We start from the raw sequence: 13,179 nt of genomic DNA on the forward strand, positions 1-13,179 counted from the left end.
TGCATGTTCATACATATGCCCTATGTAGCAGCGCGCAAGCCGTGCATGATTGGTCAAGGTGTCCCGGATCGTCGGGTAGGGAACATCATGGTCTATAAGAGCCTTAGCAACATCCTCCCACTCCCATTATGTAACATCTTTTCCACAGTCAGTAACAGTCATGGCCACTCCACTAGATCTGCATCCCAAGGTAATCTTGTCCCTCCAACTAACCGAAGTGCCTCTGCCAAAAGAAAATTCTCCTCCAGAGGTGCACTGTCCTCTTCCTACCAGAGCAAAAAATCCATTGCCAGCTACAGTCGGTTATTTTAAATATGCTTGCAAATAAAAATTCACCTTATGATGTCCTATAGTGCAATATCACTGTTTTTATATATCATTGTTGTTTGTATGCAAATTTTATGCCTAGCTGGTCTAGTTCTTAATGTATTCATAATTTTGTTAAAATGTGCAATCTGTTATATACTTTTATAATGTATTTTAATATGTATTGTTTGTTTTTTTGATGTTTTAAAGGCCCTTTCAGTGATTTCACAGGAACATTTAAAAAATGGAAATTTGTCAGAGTTGCGTAGAAATAAAGGATAAGTCTACAGAATTTCATTAAACCACTTTTCCCTGAATACATCGACAAATTAGTCTAAAACAGAAGTTTTAGAAAGGTTTTCTAATTCATCTCAGATCGACTCGAGAAAATCGAGCTTTTCGTACAGTGCGCCACCAATCGACTGGAAAAACTTCCTAGTCCAGTGTTTCTAACACGGGGAAGTAGAGTCTAAATTGATTTAAAACAGACGCTTAATTTTTGTAGTAGAAAACAAAATCAGCAATTAAAGGTCACCGAGGCAAACTAATGGCCAATTCAAATATGAAAAACAGTTAAAAGCTGTTAAAATTGTGTATTTTGTTTAAAATAGTAGCTACTGATGTAATAAGTAGTAGAAACAATACATAGCGTGTTGGTACGTGGAGAGTGAGCTTCTTTCGATCTCAAGTCGGACTTTTTGTACTGTCAGTATCAAAAGTCCAGAATCATGCAAATGCTTTATTTTGTCTAAAATACACGGCTTTTCGACCGAACCACTAGCAGGCTATGTTAGCACATCTATGCCAATTACAAAGGTACCAAAATCTGAATTTTGATGATTTTTACGATCGTCCGGATGAGCAAATCACTGAATGGGCCTTTAAGTTTGACCCCTGGGCCAAACTGAAAAACAGTGTTTACACTGAGTTTTGTTACCCAGGCAAAAGAAGTTTTAATAAATAAATAAATAAATAAAATAGGGAAAATGAAGGAAAATTTTAATTTTTGTTATTATTTTGATGAAATTGGAATTACAAAATGTTGTGGTATGTATGAACGGGGTTCCTTCATATATTTTCATGACAAAACGGTTGTTAATGCCCTCAGGCCCTTGCGGCCCCTCGGGCATAAACAACCATTTAGTCATGAAAAAATATATGAATGAACCCTAAAATCATGTATCGTGACACTCACCATGGTCACAAGGGGATTTAAATATGTGTCTGGAGAAGTCTATAGCCACAAATTTGCTTAGCAATTGAATAGCTACATTCACATTTGAGGCTACAGACCATTGCATTCGCAATCTAGTCAAAATCGCTGAAGCATGACACTGTGAATAAAAAGCAATGGAAGTTCAGAACCCCGGCCCCCCAACTCAATACAAAAATTGACAACCATGAGAGTTACCAAATAGCGCAGAAAAGGGGCAATTTTTTTTACCAGTAGCGAGGACCGCGCAAAATTGGGAAAATAGGGTGTATTTAATTTGGACAGGACGCGAAATTTGACCGTGAAATCAGCAAAATAAGGGGTATTTAATTTGCACTGTCCATGAAATTTGGATAAAAGGGTATTCGGGAAAATCCGTAATTTTATGTCAATATTTAGTGTCACTGAAAAGGGGTGTTTGAAATTTTAATTTGGACAGGACGCGAAATTTATCAGCAAAATAAGGGGTATTTAATTTGCACTGTCTGCGAATTTTAGATAAAAGGGGTATTCGGGAAAATCCGGTAATTTTATGTCAATATTTAGTGTCACTGAAAAGGGGTGTTTGAAATTCTAGTCATTGAAAAGGGGTGTTGGAAATTTTGGTCATTGAAACCACAAAAAAGGGGTTGTTTTTTGCCAAATTTTCGATTTTGCATGTAAAATGGGGGTAAATTTGATGAAAAATCATTGCAAAGGGGTCTTTAAAAGATTTGGTAACTCTCATGGTTGCCAACTTTTGTCTTGAGTTGGGGGCCGGGTTCAGAACACAGCCGATCACACTCGATGGGTAATTGCATCAAAAATGCTAAAATTTCACTTCAACTAAATTTTAGACTATTCAAAATAGTCATGGCCCCACGTACCAATTTACCCAAAAGATAAGGTATGTTGACTCATCGAAATATTCATCCAAATTTCAACATCAACCGAATAAATAACATTTGTTGTAAAATATGTCGGCGCTGATCAACCGAAAAAACGAAGAGTAATGGACTCCAGCATGGAATGCGCAAGTGTTGTGTACAAATTAAATAATCGAAGCTAGTGTTCTCAAGTAGATTACCAGTTGCAATAAATGGAAACTCCATGAGGGCTACACTAGGAGCAGTGGCGTAGTGTGGATCATCATATGGGGGGGCACCGACCATGATTGGGGGCACTGGGTCTGATTGGGGGGGCATAAGCCATTTTTCGGCAATTTTCCTATGGGATTTTCTTTTCTTTTTTAATGGAAAATTAATTAAAGCACCTTCATGTAAAAAAAAAATTTTTAGAAAATCTATTACAAAAAAGAAAATCCTAGTTGGCCTAACGGCGTCGAAATAGTGAACCAAAATGACAAAACCTTTGTCACTCATCCCTGATTGTCGAAACAGTGAACCAAAATGATTTAAAACCTTTGCAACTCATGGGGGATACCGGATTGCTGTCCAGATAGTGAACCAAAATAACATTAAATCTGTGTGACTCATGTAGGTGATAGGCCACGATTGCATGCTGTCCAAATAGTGAACCAAAATGACATTAAAATCTTTGTGACTCGTGGCAAAAGCCCTGATAGCTGTCCAAATGGTGAATCACAATGACATAAAAACTTTGTGAGTCATGGTAAAAGCCCTAATTGCTGTCCACATACTATAGTGAAACAAAATGACATGAAACCTTTGTGAGTCGTGACAAAAGCCCCAATTGCTGTCCAAATAGTGAACCAAAATGACATGAAACTTGTGTAACTTGTGACAAAAGCCCTAATTGCTGTCCAAATAGTGAAACAAAATGACATGAAAACTTTGTGACTCACATGTGGGTGAAAAGTGTTGACTGCTTTCCAAATAGTGAACCAAAACCTTTGTGACTCATGACAAAAGCCCCAATTGCTGTCCAAATAGTGAACCATAAATGACATCAAACCTTTGTGACTCATGGCAAAAGAATTGAATATACCTGAGTGGAAGAAGGGCCCAACTCCATCAAAACTATTTTCGAGATAAAAAACTTAATATTTGGAAAAGTTTTATAGACAGAATGTTTTCATCTTCAGGGGACCTTAAATACATGAACATACAATATTACATACATTCGAAATTATATATGATGTTTCCATGGCAACGGTACAGGTCTTAATATGAGCTGGAGTTGGGCCATTCTTCCACTAATATATTGCAAGTGCCAGTTCCGTAAGCAGATGTGTTATAAATAGTTACAGAAATTTGATAATTGTCCATTAATTGCACAAGTAGAAGCATGTAATATGTTAGCAAGAAAGTTTATTGTAGTGAAAAGCAGATTTCATGGATGAACAAAATTCCTCTTTAACCCAATATTTGTGGAAGAAGGGCCCAACTCCATGGAGTTTGGCCTTTCTTCCATGAAAACCATGATTAAGTGTACGTGGAAGACTATTTAGAGAGTGGATTTTGGCTCATCTTTCACACACAAGGAAGAACATTCTGTAGGCAATAACATGCTGGGTCTAACTCAATTTTGTAAAAAATTGGAAAAACAAATTGGTAAAAGAGTTGGGCCCTTCTTCCACTCAGGTATTCAATTGACTGCTGTCCAAATAGTGAACCATAATGACATCAAACCTTTGTGACTCATGGCAAAAGAATTGACTGCTGTCCAAATAGTGAACCATAATGACTAGGCCTGGCATTTTCGGGTAATTTTGTACCGGTACCGCCGCATTTTTGGGCGGGTAACGGGTACCGAATACAAAAAAAAAAAAAAAAAAATTTCAAGATATTTTGTATTTTAATATGAAAATCGATACTTTGTATTCATGTCATACTCTATTAATGATTTCAAAATGCATTCAAATTCAATGCATTTTGAAATCATTAGACTATGACATGAATACAAATTATCAATTTTCATATTAAAAATACAAAACATCTTGAATTCTTTTTTTTTTTTTTTTTTTTTTTAATTCAGTACCCGGGAGGGTATTTCCTACCGGGTAATGTAATCTCGGCGGGTACCGTTTACCGCTTGAAAATGCCAGCCTTAATATTTATAATAATGACATCAAACCTTTGTGAGTCATGGCAAAAGAATTGACTGCTGTCCAAATAGTGAACCATAATGACATCAAACCTTTGTGACTCATGGCAAAAGAATTGACTGCTGTCCAAATAGTGAACCATAATGACATCAAACCTTTGTGACTCATGGCAAAAGCCCTGATAGCTGTCCAAATAGTGAACCATAATGACATCAAACCTTTGTGACTCATGACAAAAGAATTGACTGTTGTCCAAATAGTGAACTATAATGACATAAAACCTTTGTGACTCATGGCAAAAGAATTGACTGCTGTCCAAATAGTGAACCATAATGACATCAAACCTTTGTGACTCATGGCAAAAGAATTGACTGCTGTCCAAATAGTGAACCATAATGACATCAAACCTTTGTGACTCATGGCAAAAGAATTGACTGCTGTCCAAATAGTGAACCATAATGACATCAAACCTTTGTGACTCATGGCAAAAGAATTGACTGCTGTCCAAATAGTGAACCATAATGACATCAAACCTTTGTGACTCACGGCAAAAGAATTGACTGCTGTCCAAATAGTGAACCATAATGACATCAAACCTTTGTGACTCATGGCAAAAGAATTGACTGCTGTCCAAATAGTGAACCATAATGACATCAAACCTTTGTGACTCATGGCAAAAGAATTGACTGCTGTCCAAATAGTGAACCATAATGACATCAAACCTTTCTGACTCACGGCAAAAGAATTGACTGCTGTCCAAATAGTGAACCATAATGACATCAAACCTTTGACTCTCAGCACAAGATTTTACTGTTGTCCAAATAGTGAACCATAATGACATCAAACCTTTGTGACTCATGGCAAAAGAATTGACTGCTGTCCAAATAGTGAACCATAATGACATCAAACCTTTGTGACTCATGGCAAAAGAATTGACTGCTGTCCAAATAGTGAACCATAATGACATCAAACCTTTGTGACTCATGGCAAAAGAATTGACTGCTGTCCAAATAGTGAACCATAATGACATCAAACCTTTGTGACTCATGGCAAAAGAATTGACTGCTGTCCAAATAGTGAACCATAATGACATCAAACCTTTGTGACTCATGGCAAAAGAATTGACTGCTGTCCAAATAGTGAACCATAATGACATCAAACCTTTGTGACTCATGGCAAAAGAATTGACTGCTGTCCAAATAGTGAACCATAATGACATCAAACCTTTGTGACTCATGGCAAAAGAATTGACTGCTGTCCAAATAGTGAACCATAATGACATCAAACCTTTGTGACTCATGGCAAAAGAATTGACTGCTGTCCAAATAGTGAACCATAATGACATCAAACCTTTGTGACTCATGGCAAAAGAATTGACTGCTGTCCAAATAGTGAACCATAATGACATCAAACCTTTGTGACTCACGGCAAAAGAATTGACTGCTGTCCAAATAGTGAACCATAATGACATCAAACCTTTGTGACTCATGGCAAAAGAATTGACTGCTGTCCAAATAGTGAACCATAATGACATCAAACCTTTGTGACTCATGGCAAAAGAATTGACTGCTGTCCAAATAGTGAACCATAATGACATCAAACCTTTCTGACTCACGGCAAAAGAATTGACTGCTGTCCAAATAGTGAACCATAATGACATCAAACCTTTGACTCACGGCAAAAGAATTGACTGATGTCCAAATAGTGAACCATAATGACATCAAACCTTTGTGAGTCATGGCAAAAGAATTGACTGCTGTCCAAATAGTGAACCATAATGATACCAAACCTTTGTGACTCATGGCAAAAGAATTGACTGCTGTCCAAATAGTGAACCATAATGACATAAAACCTTTGTGACTCATGGCAAAAGAATTGACTGCTGTCCAAATAGTGAACCATAATGATATCAAACCTTTGTGACTCATGGCAAAAGAATTGACTGCTGTCCAAATAGTGAACCATAATGACATCAAACCTTTGTGACTCATGGCAAAAGAATTGATAGCTGTCCAAATAGTGAACCATAATGACATCAAGCCTTTGTGACTCACGGCAAAAGAATTGACTGCTGTCCAAATAGTGAACCATAATGACATCAAACCTTTGTGACTCATGACAAAAGAATTGACTGTTGTCCAAATAATGAACCATAATGACATCAAAGTAATCAAACCTTTGTGACTCATGGCAAAAGAATTGACTGCTGTCCAAATAGTGAACCATAATGACATCAAACCTTTGTGACTCACGGTGAAAGAATTGACTGCTGTCCAAATAGTGAACCATAATGACATCAAACCTTTGTGACTCATGGCAAAAGAATTGACTGCTGTCCAAATAGTGAACCATAATGACATCAAACCTTTGTGACTCACGGCAAAAGAATTGACTGCTGTCCAAATAGTGAACCATAATGACATCAAACCTTTGTGAGTCATGGCAAAAGAATTGACTGCTGTCCAAATAGTGAACCATAATGATATCAAACCTTTGTGACTCATGGCAAAAGAATTGACTGCTGTCCAAATAGTGAACCATAATGATATCAAACCTTTGTGACTCATGGCAAAAGAATTGACTGCTGTCCAAATAGTGAACCATAATGATATCAAACCTTTGTGACTCATGGCAAAAGATATGACTGCTGTCCAAATAGTGAACCATAATGACATCAAACCTTTGTGACTCACGGCAAAAGAATTGACTGCTGTCCAATTAGTGAACCATAATGATATCAAACCTTTGTGACTCATGGCAAAAGAATTGACTGCTGTCCAAATAGTGAACCATAATGACATAAAACCTTTGTGACTCACATGTGGGTGAAAAGTGTTGACTGCTTTCCAAATATTGAACCAAAACCTTTGTGACTCATGAAATAGTGAACCATAATGACATCAAACCTTTGTGAGTCATGACAAAAGAATTGACTGTTGTCCAAATAGTGAACCATAATGACATCAAACCTTTGTGAGTCATGGCAAAATAATTGACTGCTGTCCAAATAGTGAACCATAATGACATCAAACCTTTGTGACTCATGGCAAAAGAATTGACTGCTGTCCAAATAGTGAACCATAATGATATCAAACCTTTGTGACTCATGGCAAAAGAATTGACTGCTGTCCAAATAGTGAACCATAATGACATCAAACCTTTGTGACTCACGGCAAAAGAATTGACTGCTGTCCAAATAGTGAACCATAATGATATCAAACCTTTGTGACTCATGGCAAAAGAATTGACTGCTGTCCAAATAGTGAACCATAATGACATAAAACCTTTGTGACTCATGGCAAAAGAATTGACTGCTGTCCAAATAGTGAACCATAATGACATCAAACCTTTGTGACTCATCTTTCACACACAAGGAAGAACATTCTGTAGGCAATAACATGCTGGGTCTAACTCAATTTTGTAAAAAATTGGAAAAACAAATTGGTAAAAGAGTTGGGCCCTTCTTCCACTCAGGTATTCAATTGACTGCTGTCCAAATAGTGAACCATAATGACATCAAACCTTTGTGACTCATGGCAAAAGAATTGACTGCTGTCCAAATAGTGAACCATAATGACTAGGCCTGGCATTTTCGGGTAATTTTGTAACCTTTGTGACTCTTGGCAAAAGAATTGACTGCTGTCAAAATAGTGAACCATAATGACATCAAACCTTTGCAACTGGTGGCAAAAGAATTGACTGCTGTCCAAATAGTAAACCATAATGACATCAAACCTTTGTGACTCATGGCAAAAGAATTGACTGCTGTCCAAATAGTGAACCATAATGACATAAAACCTTTGTGACTCTTGGCAAAAGAATTGACTGTTGTCCAAATAGTGAACCATAATGACATCAAATCTTTGTGACTCTTGGCAAAAGAATTGACTGTTGTCCAAATAGTGAACCATAATGACATCAAACCTTTGTGACTCATGGCAAAAGAATTCACGACTGCTGTCCAAATAGTGAACCATAATGACATCAAACCTTTGTGACTCTTGGCAAAAGAATTGACTGCTGTCAAAATAGTGAACCATAATGACATCAAACCTTTGCAACTGGTGGCAAAAGAACTGACTGCTGTCAAAATAGTGAACCATAATGACATCAAACCTTTGTGAGTCATGGCAAAAGAATTGACTGCTGTCCAAATAGTGAACCATAATGACATAAAACCTTTGTGACTCTTGGCAAAAGAATTGACTGTTGTCCAAATAGTGAACCATAATGACATCAAACCTTTGTGAGTCATGGCAAAAGAATTGACTGCTGTCCAAATAGTGAACCATAATGACATCAAACCTTTGTGAGTCATGGTAAAAGAATTGACTGCTGTCCAAATAGTGAACCATAATGACATCAAACCTTTGCGACTGGTGGCAAAAGAATTAACTGCTGTCCAAATAGTGAACCATAATGACATAAGGCTTTGTGACTCATGGCAAAAGAATTGACTGTTGTCCAAATAGTGAACCATAATGACATAAAAGCTTTGTGACTCTTGGCAAAAGAATTGACTGCTGTCCAAATAGTGAACCATAATGACATCAAACCTTTGTGAGTCATGGCAAAAGAATTGACTGCTGTCCAAATAGTGAACCATAATGACATCAAACCTTTGTGAGTCATGGCAAAAGAATTGACTGCTGTCCAAATAGTGAACCATAATGACATCAAACCTTTGTGACTCATGGCAAAAGAATTGACTGCTGTCCAAATAGTGAACCATAATGACATCAAACCTTTGTGACTCATGGCAAAAGAATTGACTGCTGTCCAAATAGTGAACCATAATGACATCAAACCTTTGTGACTCATTGCAAAAGAATTGACTGCTGTCCAAATAGTGAACTATAATGACATCAAACCTTTGTGAGTCATGGCAAAAGAATTGACTGCTGTCCAAATAGTGAACCATAATGACATCAAACCTTTGTGAGTCATGGCAAAAGAATTGACTGCTGTCCAAATAGTGAACCATAATGACATCAAACCTTTGTGACTCATGGCAAAAGAATTGACTGCTGTCCAAATAGTGAACCATAATGACATCAAGCCTTTGTGACTCACGGCAAAAGAATTGACTGCTGTCCAAATAGTGAACCATAATGACATCAAACCTTTGTGAGTCATGGCAAAAGAATTGACTGCTGTCCAAATAGTGAACCATAATGACATCAAACCTTTGTGACTCATGGCAAAAGAATTGACTGCTGTCCAAATAGTGAACCATAATGACATCAAACCTTTGTGACTCACGGCAAAAGCATTGACTGCTGTCCATATAGTGAACCATAATGACATCAAACCTTTGTGACTCACGGCAAAAGAATTGACTGCTGTCCAAATAGTGAACCATAATGACATCAAACCTTTGTGACTCATGACAAAAGAATTGACTGCTGTCCAAATAGTGAACCATAATGACATCAAACCTTTGTGACTCATGGCAAAAGAATTGACTGCTGTCCAAATAGTGAACCATAATGACATCAAACCTTTGTGACTCACGGCAAAAGCATTGACTGCTGTCCATATAGTGAACCATAATGACATCAAACCTTTGTGACTCATGGCAAAAGAATTGACTGCTGTCCAAATAGTGAACCATAATGACATCAAACCTTTGTGACTCATGACAAAAGAATTGACTGCTGTCCAAATAGTGAACCATAATGACATCAAACCTTTGTGACTCATGGCAAAAGAATTGACTGCTGTCCAAATAGTGAACCATAATGACATCAAACCTTTGTGACTCATGGCAAAAGAATTGACTGCTGTCCAAATAGTGAACCATAATGACATCAAACCGTTGTGACTCATTGCAAAAGAATTGACTGCTGTCCAAATAGTAAACCATAATGACATCAAACCTTTGTGACTCACGGCAAAAGAATTGACTGCTGTCCAAATAGTAAACCATAATGACATCAAACCTTTGTGACTCATGACAAAAGAATTGACTGCTGTCCAAATAGTGAAACAAAATGACATCAAACCTTTGTGACTCATGGCAAAAGAATTGACTGCTGTCCAAATAGTGAACCATAATGACATCAAACCTTTGTGACTCACGGCAAAAGAATTGACTGCTGTCCAAATAGTGAACCATAATGACATCAAACCTTTGTGACTCATGGCAAAAGAATTGACTGCTGTCCAAATAGTGAACCATAATGACATCAAACCGTTGTGACTCATTGCAAAAGAATTGACTGCTGTCCAAATAGTAAACCATAATGACATCAAACCTTTGTGACTCATGGCAAAAGAATTGACTGCTGTCCAAATAGTGAACCATAATGACATAAAACCTTTGTGACTCATGGCAAAAGAATTGACTGCTGTCCAAATAGTGAACCATAATGACATCAAACCTTTGTGACTCATGGCAAAAGAATTGACTGCTGTCCAAATAGTGAACCATAATGACATCAAACCTTTGTGACTCACGGCAAAAGAATTGACTGCTGTCCAAATAGTGAACCATAATGACATCAAACCTTTGCAACTGGTGGCAAAAGAATTGACTGCTGTCCAAATAGTGAACCATAATGACATCAAACCTTTGTGAGTCATGGCAAAAAGAATTGACTGCTGTCCAAATAGTGAACCATTATGACATCAAACCTTTGTGACTCTTGGCAAAAGAATTGACTGCTGTCCAAATAGTGAACCATAATGACATCAAACCTTTGTGACTCTTGGCAAAAGAATTGACTGCTGTCCAAATAGTGAACCATAATGACATCAAACCTTTGTGACTCACGGCAAAAGAATTGACTGCTGTCCAAATAGTGTACCATAATGACATCAAACCTTTGTGACTCATGGCAAAAGAATTGACTGCTGTCCAAATAGTGAACCATAATGACATAAGGCTTTGTGACTCATGGCAAAAGAATTGACTGTTGTCCAAATAGTGAACCATAATGACATAAAAGCTTTGTGACTCTTGGCAAAAGAATTGACTGCTGTCCAAATAGTGAACCATAATGACATCAAACCTTTGTGACTCATGACAAAAGAATTGACTGCTGTCCAAATAGTGAACCATAATGCCGGGGGCCACTCAAATATGACATTGTACGCATGCGTGACCATATTTTTTTCAAACACCCCCTAAACGAGTTTTACCCTACCAACAAATTTAGCCCCTTAATAAGGTAATTTAGTGTAGAATTTACCCCCTAATGAGTTTTTGGCTGGTGAAAATGCAACAAATGTACCTTTTTGGACTCATAATTTACCAAAAATTTGAAAAGGTACCCTAAACAAGTTGTCCAGTTTCAGAAAACTACCCTTATTCTTGCAAATCACTGTTTTTTGGACCCTAAACGCGTCCACGCAGCAGTAACTTGCCTTGCCTAAAAAAAACACCCCCTTTTACTTGTTTTTTTGGTCACGCATGCGTACAGACCATTTATGTGAGTGATCCCCCCGGGCCATAATGACATCAAACCGTTGTGACTCATGGCAAAAGAATTGACTGCTGTCCAAATAGTGAACCATAATGACATCAAACCTTTGTGACTCATGGCAAAAGAATTGACTGCTGTCCAAATAGTGAACCATAATGACATCAAACCTTTGTGACTCATGACAAAAGAATTGACTGCTGTCCAAATAGTGCACCATAATGACATCAAACCTTTGTGACTCATGGCAAAAGAATTGACTGCTGTCCAAATAGTGAACCATAATGACATCAAACCTTTGTGACTCATGGCAAAAGAATTGACTGCTGTCCAAATAGTGAACCATAATGACATCAAACCTTTGTGACTCATGGCAAAAGAATTGACTGCTGTCCAAATAGTGAACCATAATGACATCAAACCTTTGTGACTCATGGCAAAAGAATTGACTGCTGTCCAAATAGTGAACCATAATGACATCAAACCTTTGTGACTCATGGCAAAAGAATTGACTGCTGTCCAAATAGTGAACCATAATGACATCAAACCTTTGTGACTCATGGCAAAAGAATTGACTGCTGTCCAAATAGTGAACCATAATGACATCAAACCTTTGTGACTCATGGCAAAAGAATTGACTGCTGTCCAAATAGTGAACCATAATGACATCAAACCTTTGTGACTCACGGCAAAAGAATTGACTGCTGTCCAAATAGTGAACCATAATGACATCAAACCTTTGTGACTCATGGCAAAAGAATTGACTGCTGTCCAAATAGTGAACCATAATGACATCAAACCTTTGTGACTCATGGCAAAAGAATTGACTGCTGTCCAAATAGTGAACCATAATGACATCAAACCTTTGTGACTCACGGCAAAAGAATTGACTGCTGTCCAAATAGTGAACCATAATGACATCAAACCTTTGTGACTCATGGCAAAAGAATTGACTGCTGTCCAAATAGTGAACCATAATGACATCAAACCTTTGTGACTCATGGCAAAAGAATTGACTGCTGTCCAAATAGTGAACCATAATGACATCAAACCTTTCTGACTCACGGCAAAAGAATTGACTGCTGTCCAAATAGTGAACCATAATGACATCAAACCTTTGACTCACGGCAAAAGAATTGACTGATGTCCAAATAGTGAACCATAATGACATCAAACCTTTGTGACTCATGGCAAAAGAATTGACTGCTGTCCAAATAGTGAACCATAAT

The sequence above is a fragment of the Amphiura filiformis genome, chromosome 3, assembly GCF_039555335.1.
Source record: "Amphiura filiformis chromosome 3, Afil_fr2py, whole genome shotgun sequence".
Lineage (NCBI taxonomy): Eukaryota > Metazoa > Echinodermata > Ophiuroidea > Amphilepidida > Amphiuridae > Amphiura > Amphiura filiformis.